At 30.7% G+C, this 24,976-nt stretch overlaps 1 pseudogene; it reads right to left on the bottom strand.

The window, feature by feature from the left end:
• Positions 1 to 2,189: 2,189 nt before the first annotated feature.
• LOC132946877 (uncharacterized) lies at positions 2,190 to 23,387 on the bottom strand (annotated as a pseudogene).
• Positions 23,388 to 24,976: the final 1,589 nt, after the last annotated feature.

Raw genomic sequence — 24,976 nt, 5'->3', positions numbered from 1 at the left:
CCCTCAAACACTGTGGACGTAAAACCATAACATATTTATGTCAAATTCTCAACTGGTGTAAACGCCTCAACTATTTCCCACTGCCGTGGAAACATGCCACAGTCATCACCATTCCAAAGCCTGGCAAGGACTTATCCAACCCTGTCAACCATTGACCTATCTCACCGCTTAACACTATGTCTAAAATCCTGGAGAAACATTTGCTCACCAGACTTAAAACCCATACCACCTCCAAAATTCGTCCCGACCAACATAGCTTCAGAAGTTCACACAGCACATCAACCCAACGACCTCATCGCCATCATCAGTTCCTTTCTCACTGACAGAAGCTTCCATATAAAAATCGAAGGCGAAAATTCCACCACACGCAAAATACTAGCTGGCGTGCCTCAAGGCTCATGTCTCGCTCCTCAAATGTTCTGCCTATACGCCAACGACATGCCAGCTCACCCTAAATGCCGTACAAAACTTTTCGCTGATGACACTCTTTTTTATGCCACCAGCAATTCCAACGACGCTGCCACCAAACTACTACAACTTCAGTTCAACATCACCGAAAAATAGTTCCACGACTGGCGTATCGCGGTGAACCCACACAAAACATCAGCTATAATGTTTTCTCACAGATCTACTGCCACTTCCCTTCAGCCTAAACTCAAAAACATAGGCATCGAGTGGGTCTCACTCAATGAAGTACCTCGGCGTCCACGTGGATAAGAAATTAAACTTCTCTAAACACATCACTACCGCAGTCAACAAAGCAAAATCCGTTAAATACTCACTATACCCTATACTATCCAGCCCCAGTCTTACCATCAACCAACTTATCAGTCTGTAGCTGGTCTAAGCTTGAAAGGCTTCAATCAACCTCTCTCCGGAAAATTTCTGGTCAACCATGGTTCATCAATAACAAGGCAATCTGTCACTCTACCAACACCCTACCTATCATGGACGATAAAAACCAACTCATCAACTCTGTCAAATCCCAAATCATTCACTCTCCACACAATCATATCTCAGACATCAGCAGAAGAAGAGCATCCTCTCAACATTTCATAGAACGACCAATCAACTTCTAACTTTTCGCCATCATTGGTAAGCCCAGGAGCACAATCCATACAAAACTCATCCTGTAAATCATTGACACTGGCAGAAGCGTTAGCTTGACACAGTGAAAAACAATTAAAGCAAAGTCAAGTCGGAGCAACTTCAGTCTTCCGTCAACACTTTAAGAGTCAACATCTACAGCGGAGACACTCGTTAGACGAGGCGGCTATTGACGAACGCAGCGCCCCCACTGACGTAGCGGCAAAGACACTCGTTAGATGAGGCCGTGATTGACGAACGCAGCGGCGAAGACACTCGTAAAACGAGGCGGTGACCGACGAACGCAGCGGCGAAGACACTCGTAAAACGAGGCGGCGACCGACGACTATAACGTTCATACCTAGATTGCGGACGGTGACATCGGTGCAGCGGCGTAAACACTCGTGAATACGAGGCGGCGCTCATATTATTACGACGGCGCGTGGAGTAAACATACTCTGAACTTGGCGTGCAGTTACCAGCGGCTTAACACGTGATTTGTGTTGCTACAGTCGATCTACCATCGCTACTGACAGAAAAAGGTTCTTCTCAGAACCGTCAAATTACACTCTCACCCTAGCTTAGACATTCACTACGAGATTTCCCATTTGTACAAGACCCTAGGAAGGTGGTTGTAACTCGTCCCTAATTGTATTGTATAGGCTTTAAATATAACGTCCTAACTTTATATTTTTTGGTCGCGCCCTCTACAGGCCCGATACTGCCCGTCGACGGACCGTATCAATTCTTAGTCTATCACCATGATTAACATTTACGTTAAATATAAAAATAAAAATATTGATCTATACCTAACCGTAGTTTTAAAATGTTAAATTGAAATACATATTTTTATAATTATAGGAATTTTATATTCTATCGTTAGAGAAATTAATTATTACCATCTCACCTATTCTTGCGGAGTCACTTGGTTCACACAGAAAATACCAATGGCCTTCCTTTCAAATGTCTATCTTAAATCTTAATCAATATATATAATTATTATAATGTAATTCTTAAATATTATACTTTTTTTGTAACGGCCATTGGTCATAGTTGCTGTGGCTTTTTTTAAATAATAATAATACCAAACAAATATTGGTGATTGCCTTGTAGCATAATTTATTGTTGTACATTAACTAATCATATTAAAGCTAACAAATAACAAACTTACAATTTTTTTTCACATAAAATATATTTATTGATTATTTTTCTGCGTTGGTAATTTGTGTTTGTTTGAATAGGTATGTATTAATTATGTTAGGTACTTTATTGTTTTTCTTAATAAATATATAGCAGCATATATTTTTTGCTTAGATCAAAGGGGAAGACAATTATATATATAATACCTTCTGCAGTATCTCGCGAGGGCTTACTAATTAAAAACGATGGTATAATTCAGATGCTATTACGACAGGACATTTTTAAATTAGAAAATATTTACTTACTAGAGCTACTTACTGGCCGTGATAAAATAAAACAAATACTATATACCTACCGCCTATCTACTAAGTGAATCCTTATATTATATTATTTTTTGTTTAAATAGTTAATACATTTACGGGCATGCCCATCTACAGCAACTGCATTTATGAATGAATATAGTACACATTTAATCTATGCTACGACTTAAATAATACTTTTTGATGCCATTTAATACGTAATACCAATAATAATATACGAATGTAAAAATATAATGCACTAGCCCAACTCTTTTTGCGTATTATAATATATTATACAGAAAAGTCTAGATAACTGATACATCAATAATTGTAACAGTTATGTATTATATATCAATAGATGCGATAATATTATGTTTATTATGGATAGGCTGTAAGTCATAATATTATCGATATCCTAAACTTGACATATGTATTTATCCAGATTGTTCCAATTGGACGAGTAATCAATTTTCATATGACCAAGAGTGTTGTAGCGGAATTGACTAGTTACCACGTTCTCGGCTGAATTGTATTCTCCACTACTGGTCACGTAAGCTCGACACAGTACAGAGTCCATGTCGCTGAAAACATATTAATAAGAATATTAATTGCGTTGTCAATATAGTGAAAAACAGATATTAAGTACCTATAAGAAAATGTTTTATTTTATTATTACTTGTTTTTAATCAAATCCTCAACTGCCGATAGCGTATTATTTTATGTATATATACAACGCACTTTTACAATAATAAATTAGTTTATAATATTTTATTCGTATTCAACTATAAAAGACAAAACAATAAAATGTACCTAAATATCGAATAGGTACATATTTTGTAGATCATATTAAAACAATTAATATTTTTAAAAACAGTTAAACTAAAATCATTAATAACTTTAATTTAATTTTCAATAAAATCCATTAGTATTCCCAGCTCTTACAAGATTTAAAAAAAATAGTTTCTCTGTTATAAAGTTTAATATAATGAGAGTATTTTTCCATACTGCATTATTCATTGCGTACAAAATCAATAGTCATTGTCGTTCAAAGTTCAAATAAGAAAAAAAAACTTCGTGTCACATACACAGTTCCGCAACATTTTTTATGATGGCAAATCTTAATCTATTGCAATAATTTTAACTAAAATACAAAATGTTGTTGAAACCTTTTTTTATATAACGTGTGCTATGAAATGAAAATTATATTAATTTTAATGCTCAAGTCTCAAATGCATCAAAATAATAATTATTATATTATTAACAAACAATTGAGTAGGTACATGATATAAATGATTTAATTAATTTATATTTATGTATATATTATTATCCTTAAATTTTTGATGAAATAGCGCTTTATTCTAAAACGGAAAAATAACCTGGTAAAATACCTAATGTATACTACAAAAAAGGAAAAATGGTTTTTTATGATCATTATTTTGGTATAGGTATTCCAATTTAATCTCGCAAGAATCAATAAAATTCTACAGGAAGTTTTTAATAATTTCGTTGACATTATGCGTACCTCCTATATAACATTAGAATATAATCGTAATAATGTTTAACGTGTGTAATGTAAAAAGTTTTCGATAGCTTTTTCAAACTTCCGGTAGAATGGTTTTACAGTTGAAATATTTTTAATAAAAATGGTATTTCAAAAAGGATTTACAAACTTTCATTCACGCACACAGATATACACTCACACACACTCACACATATATGCGGGATTTCTACATGGATGATTATCGCAGCAAACAACGGTTAGTTAATATCATCAACGGCTGCAATATTTACCAGACCATAACGATAAGTATAATACTATCATTACCGTGGTCGACCTTGATTTTTTCTCGAATGTTCGTTATTTTTCTTAAGAATTTTACTGTGAACACAAGTAGTTCATCCCTCTATATCACGAAAAAATAAAATAAAATAATTATTATAATGACAAGCGTGTACAGCGTGTAGTATAATCACTATAATTATATATAGTACCTTTATGGTACTATGGTATAATGCAATATATACCAGGGTTTTTGTGCGACGCTTAAATGTTAACGGAGAAATGTCAACTATAGGTAAAATTTTTTCACGATTGTATGTATCACGATGATGTTTAGGAGCTCCGTAGTTAGGAAATATATTTTATGTTGTATGGGCTTATTTTACATAATATATGAGAATTATAGGTACATAATACGCATTCCGTGTATTTAGTTCGTGGTACCTATGTACTATAGGTATGGGCTACTGTTTTATCGAAGTGCAGCCTACAGACTACAATTAATGTCAAAGTGTAAGAATGAACATAATATAATAATATATATTATTGAATTTCCACACACACGAATGTGTCTGGTTCGTTTTCGGTGTGAAAAAGAGCGATCTAAACAATAACTCATAGTGAACACCGAACACTTGTATACGCTAGACCACCGTAAGTGAAGTACTGAAGTTCATTGGAACTATAAATAATAATAATAATAATATTACTATATATAACGGTCAAGTTGGATCCAATAAAAGTGTGACGTGAATCTATTATTGTTTGTGGTTAGAGTTACTCTAATATAATCTGTAATTTGGCAATCTCGAAATATTATATTGCCGTGTACACTCTTTTAGCCGGACACTTACAATGGTAGGTGCAGAACAAACTCAAATTTACGTGCCTACATTATTATCTTTGCATTACCTATATTTATTATAAATTGTTAATACTTAGGTTTTAATTTAAACGTTGGTACAAACATAAAAAATATATATAAAATAAAATGTTGATATGAGTTATAATGTATTGTTAAAATTGTGTAGGAATATTTATACTTATATATTGTATCACTAGCCATTACCCGACTTATAATTAAGATACACCTAAGATATTTGTTACATAATCATTAATAATATTTATGACGTTTCAGGACGATACATGTGCATGAACACGCGGGGTACGTACGGTGCATGCTACAGCCCTACAACAGGTACACGTGACGATTGTTTTCAGCTGAACGAAAACAGTTTAGGTTCTATAGTACGCAGAGTTGTGTGGCGTCGACTAATTCATACATTTACATAATATGATTAATACGTAAAATATAAAAACTATGAATACGACTTAAAGGCGTTTATTATTTTATTTTGTGGCAAGAGTATATTATATTTCTATCGAATCATAATTAAATTCCACCCATGCGTGATGCTTGTACGACGGTCGCTGAGCACTTTTTTTAGAGCGATCAAATTAAATCGCGCACGCGTTACGTTGTTGGGAATTATTTAATAAGACTTAATGTGGCTCCTACAGAGTTTCGTCAGAAATATAATATAATAAAGACGTGTAGAAAGTATAATAATATAAGTACTGAAGTTCCTACTGCACTATCCAGTAGACCATAGTTGAGCTTGTGTACCTATATAATAATATACCTATACGTCAATTTGATATTGAACGACATAAAATGTACACTGTACTAACAGCCTACTACCATTTTATCGAATCTAAAAAAGAAATTGATAATTATTTATATTATAGGTATATTTTAAAATCATTGCATAACACGTTGTTATCAATTTATAACGTACGATTCATCTGTAACTAATAGTGTACAGCTATATAGAGTTACAAATTGAACTTGCACTACCTATGTAAATATAATTTAGAGTTCAAATTTTAGAAGTCAATGTACAAAATTAAAACACACTAATACCTACGTGTTCTATTAATAATATAGATAACGAAGATGAAAATGGTATTGTGTATTCATATGGTTGAGTACTCTATATTAGTATAAAATTAATATCAAAAGTACGTAATAAAAATATATTAGGTGTAGCCAAAAGTCAAAAGTTAAAAGTTTGCACCAGTTTTGCTTATACATAATACATAGGTATGGTAATAAGGAATGACATATAATTTAAGAGTATGAAAACTACCCATTGAAAATATTCATGAAATTAAAAATTCCAGACAAGGTATTATCGTCGTATAACTCAAATATAATAAATTTGATAATAACTATATATCAATATATTACACAATAATTCGTTGTTGTAGCTGATTATGGTTAGTTTTTATTTCGATTAAAAATATTATTTTATTTTCGTGGAACTCGAAACAACCGTGAACTGTAGGTATATAGGTACGAACTGCTTGTTGTAGGTGGGTACTCAATGTTATTGTTTATTTTTTCATTGTTGTTTTTTTCCACAGACTTCAAAAAAATATCATTAATAATATAATATTATGTATATGTATATCTGCGGAAGAGAACTGAATTACTATTTTATTTGTTACATTTACATATTATTTTGAATAGTAGGTATACATCAAAATGTAGCTTGTTAACGTTTGTTTGAAAAAAAATATATACTCAACAAAATGCCCAACTATTGTTATAGTTATTATACTAATTGTTACTTCGCGATTTTTAAAATACCTAGTTGTTAAAGCCACCACCTCGTCGTGTCACTAATTAATGAGTTTTCATGACGTCGATAGGTTATATGGACCTAAGATTATTTTTACTTTATTTAAAAATACTGTACCTATATTTTATTTTTCTCATTACTCAATGTCTGTGCATTTTAAATGTTTAAACTAATATAGGTACCTATAATTTTATAACATTTTCACATGTGTTTCAACTTAGGCGTAACACGTAGGTAAATAAACATAATATTATAATTATATTATATTATAATTTAGTGAGGTGAACGTAATAAATATATTTTATTATTATTTGTCATAATTTATAATATTAATTATTATTTCCATAGTAATCTTGTTTATATATTGTACATTAAATATTTATGTATTTTAGATTTTGAGTGGAGCGAGGAAGCTAGTGGTTTTACAATGGTGTTTATTTTATTTTATTTTATTTTTATCCTGTTTACAAAATTTCTAAAAAAAATATTTCTAAAATATTACCCTTATGGCTTATATATTATGTCTAAATATTAGACAACGAGACAAGCGAATTGTTTATGTCATAGACGATTTGAATTGTATCGGGTTTTGCTCACTCATTATATTGTATTATGTTGTATATTACTTTAGACGTCCCCGGGTATATACGAATATTTCGATAGTACCTATATGCATGCGCGCTTACAGCAATTCCTACCAATGATGAAAATGTTTTTGAAAAAACATTGTTTGCTTTGGTTAAAGTTTAAAACCAAAACACAATAGGTATGTTTTAAACATTTTTTTTTTATTTTAATAGAAATACTCGATACGGGATCTTGACAGATAATCGCGGGGAAAGGGGATAGTAGCCATGACTCGGTTAAGAAATTGGATGCGGTCCAATTACTATATATACGCCCGTGTCTGCGGTTTTTTTTCAACGATTGCTTCCAATCGATAATGAAATGTTTCTCATTCTGACATGAATTACACCTTATCTAATTAAAAATAAATTGAATTTGGTGTTATTTTAATTTCCATAATACAAGTTTGTACGTTTTTTTTTTGAATCTAAGCTATTTCAATTTTTCCTCGACAATCAAAGTATTCGGAGGGAAAATTAAATTATTCTTATATCCCGCTTATATTCTTTTCTTTTAAAGTTGTATATTTATTTAGTAGTTTGTTTTTCTGTCGTAAATTACGTTGTATTTTATTAAAACACAAAATACGAATAAAATATACAAATATTGGAATTTAAAAGGCTGCACATTATTTCCTTTACGTATTACGTTATAATAATATAGGTTAGCAATAGGTAACAATACTAACAATAGGTATATTATACAATAGTTATTTAATAGGTTTTTTTTTTCAAGATTATTATATAGGTACACTATAATAAAACTGTAATATACATTAATTGTATGTATCATGTTTCTTGTTTCATGAAATGTGTATACTATTTTAGTATATCCGATCAACTATCACATTTTAATTTTTATTAGGCATTTACAATTATGTAAGAAGTGTTAAAAATCGAGGTACAAATTGTGTAAGTACATAAAGTAAAGAAAAATAATCATTTAAAAACGAGAAAGAAGAAATTTGTTTATTACTATGTATTGGTAAATTGCATTTCTAATTATAGATTTGTTCATTTTTTAGTTCAATCATCTATTGACACATAGAACTATTTATAAATTAATTTCCAAATAATCGAACTTAAACTACATTCTAGATAAATAACTAACAGAGGCGTGCTCAGGAATTTTGGATGAAAGGTGTGGCAAGGGGTTGGTTTGAAATTTTTTTTCAAACAAAATGTTTGTTAAATTTAGCGTTATAAATATAGTTTAGCGCCCACGCGAATTTTTAACATTTTAACTAATGATTTTTGGAAATTAATTTTTGCAATATCGTTTTTAACTCATTGTAGTACATAGGTTTCCGAAAAAAAATTGAAAAATTCGCGTGGGTGGTAAACTAGATTTGTTTCCAATAAATTATTAAAATTATATGTAAGTAGGAACATAATCTATATACATATAGGAGACCGCCCCAATTCACTCATCAACGCCCAGACCAAACCGCTGAGTCTAGAGACTTGAAATTTTCTACGGAGGTTTCTTAAGCAATGTAGAGGCGCACTAAGAAAGGATTTTTCAAAATTCCACCTTTAAGAGGGTAAAAGGGTGGTTGAAAGAATACAATAGTGGCGCCATCTATCAAGCAAAATATTTTGTTTAAATATACAATATTAGTTTTAAAATATAAAACGTAAGTACTTGATATTTGGAATAGTGGTTCCTTTATTGATCTATATGTGCAATAATAAAGGATTTTATGATATTCATATTTTGAAGAGGTGGTCAATAAGGGTCTTAAGATTCACGGTGGAAATTGAAAATTTTTTTTTGTTTATTAATGGTTTCTTTTGGTTGCAGGTTATATATACGATTACGTTTACGCCGATTTGTCCGTAAAAATAAAATGAAATAAATTAAAATAAAATAACTCCCAAAATATATTAATATATAAATATTAAATGCTCCTAAAAATTTGGGATGACAAACTATGACTTCAATACTATTTTAACATTTTTTTTGAACTACAAACATATACTAATATTATAGTAATATAGGTTTTATTTTATCACCCATCTCGCTGTATCCGCAATCTACCGCAGTTAGATTGCCTACCTGATAATATACTGTTAACTGCGAGTTTAGAAAAAAAAGCGAGTGAATAAAAAGCAAGTAAAAAAAAACAAGTAAAAAGAAAGCATCAAAATGAAAAAATCAAATTGAAAAAATAGCAAATGAAAAAAGAGCATATGGTGGTGGAAAAGAAAGCGAAATCCAATTATTATTATGAATTTATTTTTTTGAAAATCAGTAGGTAATATATATTATTTATTATTATCGGTATGAATTATTACAATTGGTTTGTTAAAAAAATCAAATCAAACTAATTAATTAATTGAATATATTATGTATATAATATTAAAATAAGTCAAATAAGACGACCACAGTGATCCTTTTATACTGCGGACGGTGACATCGGTGCAGCGACAAAAACACTAGTGATACGGGGCGGCGGTTGACGACAAGCACCGTGCTCATCCTATTACCAGTGTTCGGACTTATCTAGATAATTATTTGTTCATCTTTTATCTTATCTAGATAAATAGTTACAAGATATCTAAACGTTCATCTTAGATGATTTTTTTACTAATCTAAATAAATTCATCTAGATACATTTTTTATTGATAAAAATCGCGAAATTGTACAAACACATTTTAAATATTTATACAGATTCTGTAACCTAGTTTATGGTTTATAAATAATGTAATTATTTTTATTTATATAATTATTATTACTATGTTCCTAGTGCCCAACTAAAATATACCTAAATTTAAAACCCATTAAAAATAAAATTGGATCTTTTTTTTATCTAGATAAAAAAGTATTTATCTTTATCTTTATATAGATAAAAAAAAATACTTATCTAATCCGAACACTGCCTATTACGATGGAGCGTGGTGTCGTCAACATACTCTGAACCTTGCGTGCAATTACCAGTGGCGTACACGCGGTGTTGTGTTGCTTGCAGTCGATCTACCATCGCGACCAACAGAAAAAGGTTCTTCTTAGAACCGTCAAATTAGACTCTCACCCTAGCTTAGATATTCACTACGAGATTTCCCATTTATACAAGACCGTGGGAAGGTGGTTGTAGCTCGTCCCTACTTGTATTGTATAGTTTTTGAATGTAACGTCCTAACTTTATATTTTTTAATAGCGCCTCTCTACAGTCCCTATACTTATTCAAGCCAACCACGCACGGCCTGGATGTAAGTATTCCCGCATACACTGTTAAACATTTTGAAATTTAATTAATAAATAAATGAGCTTATGAAAGAAAAACAACCAGAGTATAATCATTCACGATAACGGACCGTATTAAAACTTAAAATATTTAAACTAGATAAAAAAACTGATAATTTTAAACTTGCATTTGAAAATAGTATCTATTATTGCTATAAATATAAAAATAGCCTATAATATTAATATCCCCAGTGTATATTTAAGTTTAAATTTTTACTGTCGTAAATAAATGGGTGTTTTAAATTTTTAAATACGATTACTCATCGCTGTTTGGAGAGAATGAATAATATTATTACGAAATAACTACCTACAGTAAAACACACGTAATAATTAATATATATAAAATAACATGAAAATAAAATAAAATAAATGGGCTACAGGGAATAGCTTGGAAATCTAACCACTCCCGCACAAAAAAAATAATATTTAAAAATAAAATTGAAATTTTTCACAGTAAGTTCAAATTATCTGGATAATTTATCGCAGGTAACCATTTTTTGTTTAAATAGATAGATAAAAAGATTAATACCTATTTGTATTAGATAATGCACATCACTACTTTCAGGTATGTTCACACGTCATAATAATTGATTTAAATAAAAATAATTATATAATAAGCTTAAAACTTGTTTTATTTTTCATCATACACTAAAACTAACTTATAACATTATTACATTATAACATTATAACATTATAAAGTATTTTGTAGATTAAAAAAAACCGTAACCTATTTTTATTTCGTCTGCGATTAATATATAATTTTGACATTTGGCTAAAAAATAATATTTGCATTATACACGCAAAACAATGGACATGGTTTTGAATTCATATACCACAGTCAAAATATTATTACATTATAATGATCAGGGGCGATATCATAATAGAGGTTGTTAACTTGTAACCTTCCCTGGTAAATGGTTCCAATAATATTGGCAAACTACACGCGTCATCATATAACATTATAATAATAATATTATGTCATACCAATGTGTCCGACAATATCCCATTATATACCTACGATTTGTTTGGTAGTATTGTGCTAACATAGATTGTATCGTGCTATATAATGATAGCTAATGTGACAATTCACCAGTTACGACGTTAAAAGACATAATAGTATTTTATTTAGATTTTTTCGTTTTCGATTTCACTAGACGGCAAGAGAAATTGAATAATACTAATATACTACTGAGCTATACACAATACCTACACTATAATATAGTTGCTAAATAATATTGCGATATACATATTAGTATATCGTAAAAATAAACTACTATAGCTAGGCGTATATTGAGAATTTGAACTGTAAAACGGTTCCGTGGAGAAATTTGATCTCGCACAATGTTATTCTAGGTATATGAAAAATAACAATTTAATCATGGTTGAATTACTGTTTTAATGAGTGGCCTGGCATTATGTTACGCTGCAGTTGAATTGATTTTCACGCAGATCAAATTCAGAAGACGTGTATTAAAACTATATCGGTTTTGCAAGGATTAAAGTATTTAACTATAACTGGTATTTAAAATAGCACATGGCAACAATATAACGTAAAAAATATTATGTTTAACTTTTAACCAGATAATAATAATTCAACACGACCATTGTCCACTAACAATGAAATATTTACTACCTACTCAAAAACTAGAATAAACAATTACTGATGATATTGTTCAATACCACGAGGTTAACAGACGTCGAACTAAATTATAGACATCTAAATCGTATATCACGGGAACCGCGTGATTACGTAAAAAGGATAGAAATAGTATTTAGTGTGTAGCGGAAGCCAAACACTTGAAATGTAGTCGAACACTCTAACATCATAAAAAAAAACAATAACATGATATTTTTGGTAAAAACCGCAATACAAACGACGTATATTCAGTATTGTACGATACGAAATGGACAATAAAATGAAGTGTGCGAATTGAGTTTGTATAGAAATAGAGTGTTGTGTTGTATGAGCATCGATTTATTTTTTTTTAAAAAAACGCGATTTTTAACTAAGTATTTTATTTGAAAAAAAACACCACACAATAGAATTCTTTTAAAAAATAAAAATACTTAATTTAATATAGCCAACCATTGCAATGCAAATAAATATCTAAATAAATTTGGAGTGAGGTCTAACGTTTATCTAGCAACATCTGGTGTCCCACAAGGTGGACACCTATCTCCGCTCCTTTTCTCTTTATTTATCAATAGTGTGTCAAGTGTTCTATCCAATAGTCGTATTTTGTGTTTTGCAGATGATATTAAACTCTTCTCCTGTGTATCCTCCTTAGATGACTGTATGTTGTTACAGATTGATTTTGATCGGTTCACCGAATGGTTCAATACTCTAGGCTTATCCCTCAATGTTTCTAAGTGTAAGACCATGACTTATACTAGAATCCGGTCCCCTGTCAAATATGCATATCATCTTGGGCCAACTGCTATCGCATGCTCTAACGGCAGTGTTACTGATCTTGGGTTTATTCTTACTAGTAATCTCGATCCGAGTCCACACATTGAACATATCTGTTGCAAGGCTTTTAAAACCTTGGGATTTGTATTGAGACTGTGTAGAGACTTTCGGTTAGGCTTATCCTTCAAGGTACTTTATTGTACTCTCGTACGCCCTATTTTAGAATATGGTGCCGTTATTTGGAATCCTCACGACAACAATGACTCTGTCAGGCTAGAAAGGGTTCAACGAAAATTCATGAAGTATGCTGGATTTCGTTTAAATATCCCCTGTGAACCTCATAACTACGAACCAGTTGCTACTCATCTAGGACTGGTTTCCCTGGCTGAGCGTAGGCGGACTTCAAATTTTTAAAAAACTTATTAGATGGAATTATCGATTCTCCTGAATTGCTTTCCTTAATCTGTTTTCGTGTTCCTCAACGTCTTTCTCGATCTGTTGCTCCTTGTATGTCCCTTTCGCCTCCACAAACTATCTAAAAAATGAACCGATTTCACGTATGATGAGTAATGCCAATGTTGACCCTTCGTGTCTACTTACTTTATAGCTGTTTTGTTTAATTATATAATTCTTATCTTAAGTTATATAACTGTATTGATGTCTATGAATGTAATGTGTAATTGTGTTAAAGGGTTTTATCCCGCATATTTAATAATGAATAAATAAATAAATATTTAATCTAAAACTGTATTTTTTTTCTCCTCTTTTATAGATTTTAAGTAATGTATATATAAATGTAATGCTAATGGCCTTAGTAGTCAGAATAGACATTTTTATGATTTCAAGACCAATAAAAAAAAAATTACTATTGTTATCTATTATACTTATCATGAAGCTTTAAAGTCAATACTGATGCACCGTAAAATGGTGTCGTTGTGTCTGTGTGAATAGATTAGTGAAATACTGAAATAAGAAAAACTAAATAGAATATTCTACTTATTAGTTATTAGTACTTATATTAATATTAGCTTCTCATATATCAATATCTTATACCCTACATTCAAAACGTGGATCAAAAAAATAATTGATTTGAATTTTGGTGCAAATTATTGCAACAATTCATATTTTTTGCTACCTAAAATGGTGCAAATTACATATCATTATTTCCGTGAAAATTATACAAACGCATTTCAAAAATGTTAGTTTAAATTATATAATATGTTGTATACATTTTGGGTCAAGTTTGGTATGAAAATTGACTACAACCACCTATACGTGCTACGCGCCCTGATGAATTATGCATATTATGATTTTATATGTGCATGTACCTGCCTACACGTGTGTAGATATGCGTCTTGAGTATAGTTGTGTCTACCCTCATAATAAATTATAGGGTGAACTATAGTACCATGGTACTCGAAATAAACATATATGACTCGAAAATACTTTATAAGCCGATTATAAAGCATTCTATCCTCCTGGTGCCGGTAGGTATGCGAAATAATCGATTAAAACATAATGCTCAAAACACATCGCGCATCCACGCCACCATCATAATACGGAAAATTTAAAATGCATAATGCACAATATTATATAATAACATTATATCGTATACATGCCTAAATACGTGTAGACGAAAACCGTTGTCGTTGTTGCTTATGAGGTTCGATATACCTAATAATAATATTATATTATGTAGATTCTCGGCAAAGCACGTGCATCGGCCCACTACATATTATTATTATATATAATTGTGGGTGAGTTGACGATACCTGACACCTGTCGTCATGAAACGACGTCGAGACGTCTCACGTTCTAAAAACGTGATGCATGGAAGGGGGAGGGGTCGGGGCACGGAGACTTACGTCATATTTTCGGGTTATTTCCGAGCGCGTGTCGCAAAAGCCACCAAGTGTGCAGACTCCCAAGTGCAGCATCTCCCGAGAAGACGTGTACGGAGAAAATCAAAACAAATAACGAAAAATTGTCTTTATTTTAAGATAGACGATCGGCCGTATATAACATAGGTACGTATATTGTATACGGGTTTCCTAATACGTTGTCAAATATAAGCGACGTAACACAATTTGGAAATACTGAACAAATTATTCGATCTCCTTATATACTTGGTATTTTAATGGTCAGTTTCTATAGAAAATTGTAATAAATTGAAATTATCAAATGCAAGACTACGCGTGTTATATTGTTATTCTCTCCGAAAAAGTATTTTTATGCGGTAAACAATTCAAAGGAATACTCGATGTACAACGTATGCATACAAGGTAGATAATAACTTTATACATATTATTATGTGCGATTTTTTCAATCTTACATATTCACAACTGCTATTGTTGTTTTACTTTTTTAGAAAAAAGTTTTTAAGCATTTATGACACCAAAAAAACGTATTTGGCATTGGAATCATTTATTTATATTCACGTTTAAGAATTTCGTATTTTAATTTAGAGTGTATATTATGACCAATGGACAACGGGCAATGAAGTATAGGACATATGGTTCTTTCCCGGATAAAATAGTATTTAACATTAAATGGTATCGGTTTTATATAAATTATTTTGAAATTTATTACGCAATAACAAACATAAATGCTACAGATTTAAGACCATTAGTCAGCAATTCTGTTTTTATTATTATTTCGTTGAAATGACCTTTATCTGGGTTCATACTTATAAAAAGCGTTAGTCAGATGTCTTTATTAGTATCATAGTTTGTATATACATTATTACAGTTTGTATTCAGCAGACAAATATTTGGCACATACTAAGAATAAAAAATCCAAATATCTTAATGACTTATTTTATGGAGTGTTTGTTATTGTAATATACATACTCATAGAAAGCATTGCGCATAAAAATTGAATGCCAATCCTTATTTATAAGGAATTTACGTAGAAAACGATCATCTCGCATTCATCGGCAAGCACATCAAATTGCATGATACATTATAATAATATGTATACACACATGACACATATCTAATATATATTATATATATATGTATATTTAGAATTTATGTAGGATTTATTTTCTTAACCCCACCTGGAATGAAGTTTACGGGTCGCCAAAGAAGAATAACGATCGCTGGTCTAATTTATATATGAACGTGAATCTCGATCCTCTTTATTTTCGTTTTGGACGTTTTGCTGTACGGCACACTTCTTATTTATTCTTAGTTACCATCTAGATTCTAGAATCTAGAAGATTATTGATTGCAGCAACTAACTGCTGAGAACCATCATAGTTTAGCGCGGTTAAGATTAGTTGTTGGAATATAATTGTGACAAATTACTGAATTTGTAAAATTAATTGATGATAAATCAATCAATTGACAACTTGGACGATAATTAATAATAGCGTTATTACTACTTATTAGCAGCTTTCTCAAAACATGAATACAAATACAATCTAGGCAAGTACGTATACTTATAACAATATAACTTATACATTTTACCAACTAACTCATAACAGAGACTTTTATTTAGACACATTGAATAATACTCGCCACAAAAATTGCAATTTTTATGTGAAAGAAATAACAATTCACCCACACGCATTACGGTTAAATTAATGATAGAATAATCTGTAAGCTTTAACGGCATGAACAGAAATTAGGCAAAAAGTAAAAATATACGCACGCGTTCAGAGACTATAATATCATTTATAATAAATAATAATATATACGTTTATAGATTAATAATGAAAATAAAAATTATCATGGGCTTACCCGTTGTTATAACGCGAGTTCCGGCGGACTTCCGGTCTGGAGACATTGTATAGTAGACGGCATTGTTGTTTCGAAGATCCACCAGTGACCGGGTAGAAATGGTTGTCGACCGCGGGGGTACCTGCAGTACGGTGGTGGTTTGCAACCAGCTTCCCAATACTCGTATAGATTTTCGTCTAGAAAAATCACAAGAGGACAAGGAGAAATGTAATTTATGTATATTACAGTCAATTCGAGTACCTAAATTAAAGTTGGAGAGAAACAAAAGAAAAATTTTGAATTATCCTCGTGAATTTTGAGTTCATAAAGTTTTTTTATCTCAATTAAGTATATAGTAATGAGTATATTTTATTGATTATACTTGTATGTAAATATTCAAATGTGTGCAATTAAAAACAATATGCTAATATATTAATAATAATAGCCTATAATATAATCAGTGCTAACCTGCCATTATATCATTTTAACAGACTCTATGACTTCTATATCAAGCCTTATTAATAATACTAACGATAATGTTATAGTTAATAAAATAATCAACTTGACCAATAAATTTCAAAATAATATAATGTTCTCGTGGATACCCGGGCACTGCGAAATAACTGGTAATGAAAGAGCGGGCGTACTTCCCAAAGAAAAAGCAAACAACCAATATAAACGCCACTTCTGGAATACCTAGACAAACACTTAAAAAAATATCTACAACAGATTAAAAAATAAATAGCAAAATTACGAAATAAGTGAACATTAAATTAAAAGAACAACAGAAAAATTGAATAATCCAAAATAACTCTAATGAAGAGATGAAGTTTTATTAAATTGCTTCAGAATACGTCATCTACACTACACACACATGAGCATGTTATGCATTTTATGAAAAAAGAGCCACCAATAACGTAGCAAACATATTTTCATGGAATTTAGAAAGACCCGGCAAAAATTTGACATCAAAATTTCGACGGGGCCCTTAACTCCGACGAAGACTTTAAAAAAGCACTGTCATTTATGAAACATATTAAATTGTACAATTTAGTTAAAGCTTGATCTAAGTATGTAATACAAGTCAATGGTTAATGGTTATCAAGGCCATAACATTAATAAAAAATAAACAAATTTGAAATGATTATATATTATGGCTTAGACAATAAATTTGGGTATTTAAAAAAAACCTTTATCTATTTTTGTTTTTTATTCTCGTTTTTCATTAAAGATTTTTTTGCAAATACATTATATTTGAACCCAACATAAGCATCGATGTTATTCGATATTTACTAGTTACTACTGTACTGACCACTTGAACACGTGTCACCCTTTGATACGTATATTTGTTTTCTCTGACATACTCCCGACAAATAATGACGATTTGTAAGCATTAAAAATGTTATAGGTATAACTCGTAATAATGAGTCTAGTAGTCTCCGATATCATGACTGTTATGTATTGCAATAGCAGGCCGTGTTCGGGATAACGACATCCGTTGCATCGGTCCGAGTAAAAATCCTAGGGTGATTCACAAAGAATGTCCCTGTTTTCGTCAATAATATAGTTATTCAAAATCAGGTTAATGGAAATTTTAAAATCACCGACACACGACAATATTTTCAAATTCTTGAGATTTGTTATACTGTTCAAGCAGTGTCCTGTGGGTATACAAATCATCTGTTTTTCAAATAAGAATCCCCCCTTTTAACTTGAAATTATTCAGAGGATTATATTAATCTAAATATTTTGACGTGTCGAAATCGATCTTAAAGTATATATTAAATAATTTTAAAGATTTCAATTATATAAGTTATTAAATGAAAAAATTGGAGTAAGGATTTTTGATGAACCATACTTACTTAGTATTATTGTTATCACGGAAGCATGGCAGATTTAACTTTTGTCGTAGTATCGTACACGCATCTCCTCAAATCTATAATACGATCACGAAAGGTTACTACCAAATGGGATCCTATACTTTTCTAATGTCTATGTATGTCCGTTCTATGTACATTCTATATCCGCCCTGCAGTCTGTAATACAGTCTTTTTTATAGGCACAAAAAAACGGACCTCATATTTTAAATTTCTATAAACGAAAAATAACAAAGAAATAATAGAAAAACTTACAATCTAAGACTCGTGACTGCGCACGGGTCTCAATGATAAATAATAAATATTACGAAATATCGTTGTTGAATGTTGGGGTGCATATAATATATAATAAATTATATGGCATCAATCCCAGTACACTACCCGCCCAAGTCAGAATTCGCCATATTCTTTAACCACGATATTGCGGTCGGTGAACCTATATAAACACAGTGAATACAAAGTGCATTTTAGACATGCTCGTTTATATAAGTACCTACATCGGGCTACATCAGGACATTCCTTTATAAAAACCGTAAACAATTATATAAAAAGCATTTGGAAATATTATGGGGTTCAATAGTAGGTATACCTATAGATATTTTAAAAATCAGAATTTTATAAATACAGTGAAACTTCTGAATAGCGGACACACTTAGTCACCAAAATTTCGTCCGCTATTCAGACTTCAGAGGGGGTACATTTTTGAAATTCATAAAATAGCAAAACAGCGTTTCTTAAACTGTTTGAAGTACTTACGCAGAACCCTGATGACAAATATTTTCAAACCATTGCATCTTCTCCTAATTTTCCTTCGAATAACCTTTTAGTTTTTTTTATCAAACTTTTTACAATAAATCTCATGATATCATAATCTGCTATACTACAAATCACATAAGAAGGTTATAAAAACATACACGTTTTATTATTATTTTGAATTCACTTAATATTATTATACGGACATTTAAAATTTGATTTTTTAATTTATTTTAGATACAAATTTTATTTTATTCCTTAATCAAAGTGCTGCGTTCTACCTGACATAGGTTGTTGAACATCGCGGACTCAATACTCGAAAGCTTTAATTATAGTTTAGCCTCCATATTTTCTAAGTGGTTTCAAAACTTGATTTTAATATAAACAATAGCGGAGTAGACTTTTTCACATAAATAAGCTGCGGGGAATGGAATTAAAACTTTCAAAGATTTTACTTAATACCACTGCAGACCCCCTTCATGAGTGTCCGGGTCCCCTGGGGGGTCGTGCACCACAGTTTAATAACCACAAAAATAGACCATTGCCAGGTCAATAGAAAAATATCACAGAAGATATATAATTTTGATAACCTTTTATAAATTATTATAGGCGTGTTGTAAGAAGTGACAAAACATTTATCAAAATATTAGATAATGGAAGTGGACTAACAGAGCTATATATATTAATAGTTTATTATATGAATATTACACATTAGGAAGTAGGAACAACATTTACGCGAATGACTCGAAAAATGACCAATATTGATAATGATAAGTATTATTTTTTTTACATTATTGAAAAATCAAAATATGAAATCGTTTATTCAAACCATAAAATCAAGATATACCTATCAAAGTAAAAAAAAAATTACAAATTTACCAAAAAGTATGAAAAAGAGAAACATAAATATTAAATACAATTCTAAGCTCACTCATAAAGTCATAAGTCATATGAGTCTGCATATATCTAGGTATAATATAAGTCTATGTATAGCAGAATATTTCATGACATTTTATAAAAAACATAAAAAAAAATGTGCAAATAATGCTATATATAGGTATATAGTCAATCCGTTGCTTGAAATCGTAATAACGCGGTAATGTGCTTACTTGGATCGGGCGGGACGAGGGCCAGAGACGATGAACTAGGTGAGCATTGGCAACAGTCGTACCGGGCTACCGATCGAGCTCTTGTTCTACCGGCGCCGGACTTGTTGCTCTTTGCCGGACCCGGCACGTATACGAATTCAGATCGCGTGGACACCGGTCCGGCCGCCGACGACAGTGACACTACTTGGTGGTCGGCCGAACAGTCTGTCGTGTCACTAGAGTGCCTCCACGACACCTCCCGCAGGTCCAGGTCCCACGGGTCAACGTACTTGCGGTGCTGAAAAATTTTATTGATTTTTACTACCTATGTATTATTATTTCAACGTGGCGGATCTTTGGATATTTTGTTTTCTGCAAATGACAATAAATGACTTTAAAATCTTGCTATAATATTATATTCCAAATAAATATGTTATTAATTTATTTAGGTACCGATAACTTTGCTTACTGGCCACATGCTATGTGCCTAAAATTACATCGGTTTTAAAAAATGTCAACTGCGTCTGCGACAAAATTTTAAATCAAAATAGTAAGATTATCTTCTACAGTTCTATTACTGCTGTCCAGAAGCGGAATTTCGAAAAAAAATCGAGATAAAATTGGTTAACATTATATTACCGTATATTTTGTCAGTATTTGACTTCGAAGTTATATATAATATATTATATATATTTAGCGATAAAAAAAAACTTAACGAACACTTCAGTAACAACGGGTTTTGTCCAAAAGAATTTAATGCCACAATGACTTGGAAATTGGAATACTTTAACCATTTACACAAATACTATATCCAATCCACAAGATATTATAGTATTATAGTATTATACCATATAGGTACAATATACATACTGTGAAAAGTTATTAAATTGAAAAACGTGTAGTACAAAAACTATTATATTTGATTTTTTTTCCTCTCTGAAAACTCTGATTTAAAACCATCAGCAAATCTTTAAATGTGATGAAAAAAAGAACATGTCAACTTACTGAACCGAGAGCAAAATGTTGTTTTTTTTTAAACACCTATTATCGTTTATGTTCGAAATATATATAACATACACTTTTTCGTATTCCAACACTTTTTTAAATTATCTTTTGGATCATCTTTCACATTTTCCTCTTCGGTGCCTTTAAGGTGCGTAAAACTTTTATAAAGAAAGTTTTTTTTTAATGTTGGTACTTTATTTTGAATATGAACGACGATCGTAAACGTTTTATCAATTTTTAAACACCATAGCGGTAGGTATTCTTTTATTTTTTTATGTGCACCCAACTAATGGAAATAATAAAAAGATTAATTACCATAATGAAAGTTTACTTTGTATGGCTTAGCATTACAGTTAATGGTGTTTGTATTGATAAAGTTACGTAAAAAAGGTTAGTCTTACGAATTGGATAATCATGGTTACTACCTACCTCTACGTAAATTAATGGCTTTGAGTGATAAAAATAAGAAATTAAATTACACTTACATCTATACTGTTTATAGATCGGTTTTAAAATAATAAGTTATTTATTTTATTATGGAGTACTTCAATGAAAACACCATGTAAACTGTCGAAAATACTGACTACCTATACTGCCGTCCTAAGAAAAAACACCGTAAATCGAAAAAAAAAAAAATGAGATAATACTGTATTACGTTTAATATTATGGTTTTACATGTTTTTCCTAAACAAAAATGCCGTAACTATGATTATTTATCCAGAATTTTATATTCATAAGAAAACAATATTGCCGCAATAGTAATAAAATATAATCGGTGCTTAGCAAAAACGCCGTTACTACAGTTTGCTTAGAAAGATTGCCGTAATTTTTGTTTAAAATACGGCGTTTTTACTTAGCACTTCCGCATAATCTATAATTTCGGTGTTGTTGTTTAGGAAACCGGTAGCCATTAAGCCGTATTGGCCGTATCTTATATATATATAATTTTAAATTACTGATAATGTTTGGAAATTTTGATGTAGATACCTTGTCTCGAATATTTTACGCACAGTTTTAATTTTTGTCGTAATCAAAAGCCGTAATCAGAATTGCGGCATTTTTGCCAAGTAAAAAATTCTGAATAATTAATACTTACTTAGTATAAATATCAAAACAATGATATCTCGGTGAAAGAAAAATTGAAAATTAAATTGAATAGTTCCATTGCATTCATCAGGTATATTTTCATAAGAAATTATGTATTTAACTTTGAAAATTATTATATTTATGAAAATAAAACTACCAAAAACTACTAAACATAAAATGTAATTTTTCTCAAAATGGCATGGAGGGAAATTACGGCGTTTTTTCTTAGGATGGCAGCATACTAGCTTGACGTTTTTTGATCATTCCTACCTATTTATATGTAGACACTTAGTAAGAAAATGTATAATAGACCAAAATCGTTGTAACTCGTAATAATTACCAAAACTAAAATAATATAATTTTTAATATAAACAGAATATCGGCTTTTCATGCGATAAATTTACATAAAATACGGAAAAGAAAATAATATTATCTATGAATTTCGCTTACCATTGTAATCGAAGACGAATCGGACATTTTAGCGCTTTGGTGTCGGCGGTAGCGACGACGACCTCTGTCTCCGGCGACAATGCGTATTATAGTAGCAACAGTATAGCATAGTGATAATAATAATAGTATAGTATTAATGGTAGTAGTAATGGTAGTAATAATGGTAGTAGTAATATTAGTAGTAGTAGTAGTATATATTAGGTAGAAGGTACACACGAAGAAATTGATAGTGGTGAGTGTTAAAATACCTATATGCACGGAGACCGAACGAGAGGTATACAATATACACAGGTACTGGTGGTAGGTATATTATACTTTCTTCTTTCGAAACCAGCTTCACGGTATTAACGTGACCAGCGTGAAAAATTGCCATGGAGGGATAACATAATTGGAAATGGATGAAATTCTGTTTTTTTTTTTTTTTGTATTTCAAAATCCAGAGAAATGTGTCTTACGCGAATTACTTTATAGTATTACTATTATTATATTCGCTGCAATCGGTCCATACGCGATTGCGATCATTATATACGGGATGTCGTGCAGCATTCCACATCGTCGTATGTCGGTCGAGATTCTTTATCACCTTTATTTTTTTTCTTTCATTTTTCGTTCCCGATATAGGTAGTTCATACGAATATGTAGTGTAATAATAATATAATATCCAGCTATAGGTATTACACGTCGTATAATGGATCATCATCGGTTGCGTGATTTGTATATAAAACACAATAAATAATATTCGGCTTTGTATAATATAACATGAGTATTTTACTATTTTCATAATATAATATACAAACGTGATTTATTTTTCAACGAGTTGTTAACAATTAATTCGGAGAAAAACAAAAAAGGCGAATTAAAAAAAATCCCATACACATTACGCTCTGAATATACCTATACATAATGTTTATATTCTCGTTTCCACATTATAACAAATATATTGAAATATTATAATATATATTTTATACTAAGTAGTAAGTACCTTATACGTATTAATGTATATTGTAAGGTTCAAGTATGATCGTTTTATCGGCATAACAGGACGGTCTCGCCGATGGCCATTTGAAGATTATTGTAAAAAACAACGTTCGCAACAATTATATTATATACTCATAGTACGATAATGGGTCGGCAATATTATATTGAATCGCAGTCGGTGGATTTATTTTTTTCATGACGAGTACACTTTTTTCATCTTTCATAGAGAAATATTACCTATAGGTAGGTATATTATTTTTTGTTACAAGCAAAGATTCGAATTGATCATATTTTCTTTTTACATCTGGATAATATATATTTCCCTATATTTTTCTTTTTTGCATACACGTTGCAGTTACACGATTTTCAACGATTGAATTATAACAGTATCGCTACTCGCTTAGTATAAAAATATATAGTGCACGCTTATTGCTTACATATATTATTTTAATATTTACTCAGCTACGTATTATACAATTTATATTTGAAAATGTATACAGTTTTTTTCTGTGTATTTTTAATTGGATAGGTAGGTAGGTATAACATTATAATATTTTGTGCAATTTAAAGCCAGGTTGTTACAGCTGAATTCTTTAACTTACAAACATTTTCATCATAATAAGTAATAATACTTACGTAAACCTGTTTAATTGTTAACTTTTTATAGCTGTTATATTATGTTTATAAGTTATATAAGTACCTACTTATTTTTATAACAATTGAATTGACTTTTGTTTTCATATTATGTTTAATAAATATTACAAATATTTATATTTATACACAT

Source organism: Metopolophium dirhodum, chromosome 6, assembly GCF_019925205.1.
Source record: "Metopolophium dirhodum isolate CAU chromosome 6, ASM1992520v1, whole genome shotgun sequence".
NCBI classification, from domain to species: Eukaryota; Metazoa; Arthropoda; class Insecta; order Hemiptera; family Aphididae; genus Metopolophium; species Metopolophium dirhodum.
Note: the sequence above shows the minus strand (reverse complement) of the source record. Positions and strands in the feature narration are given on the sequence as shown.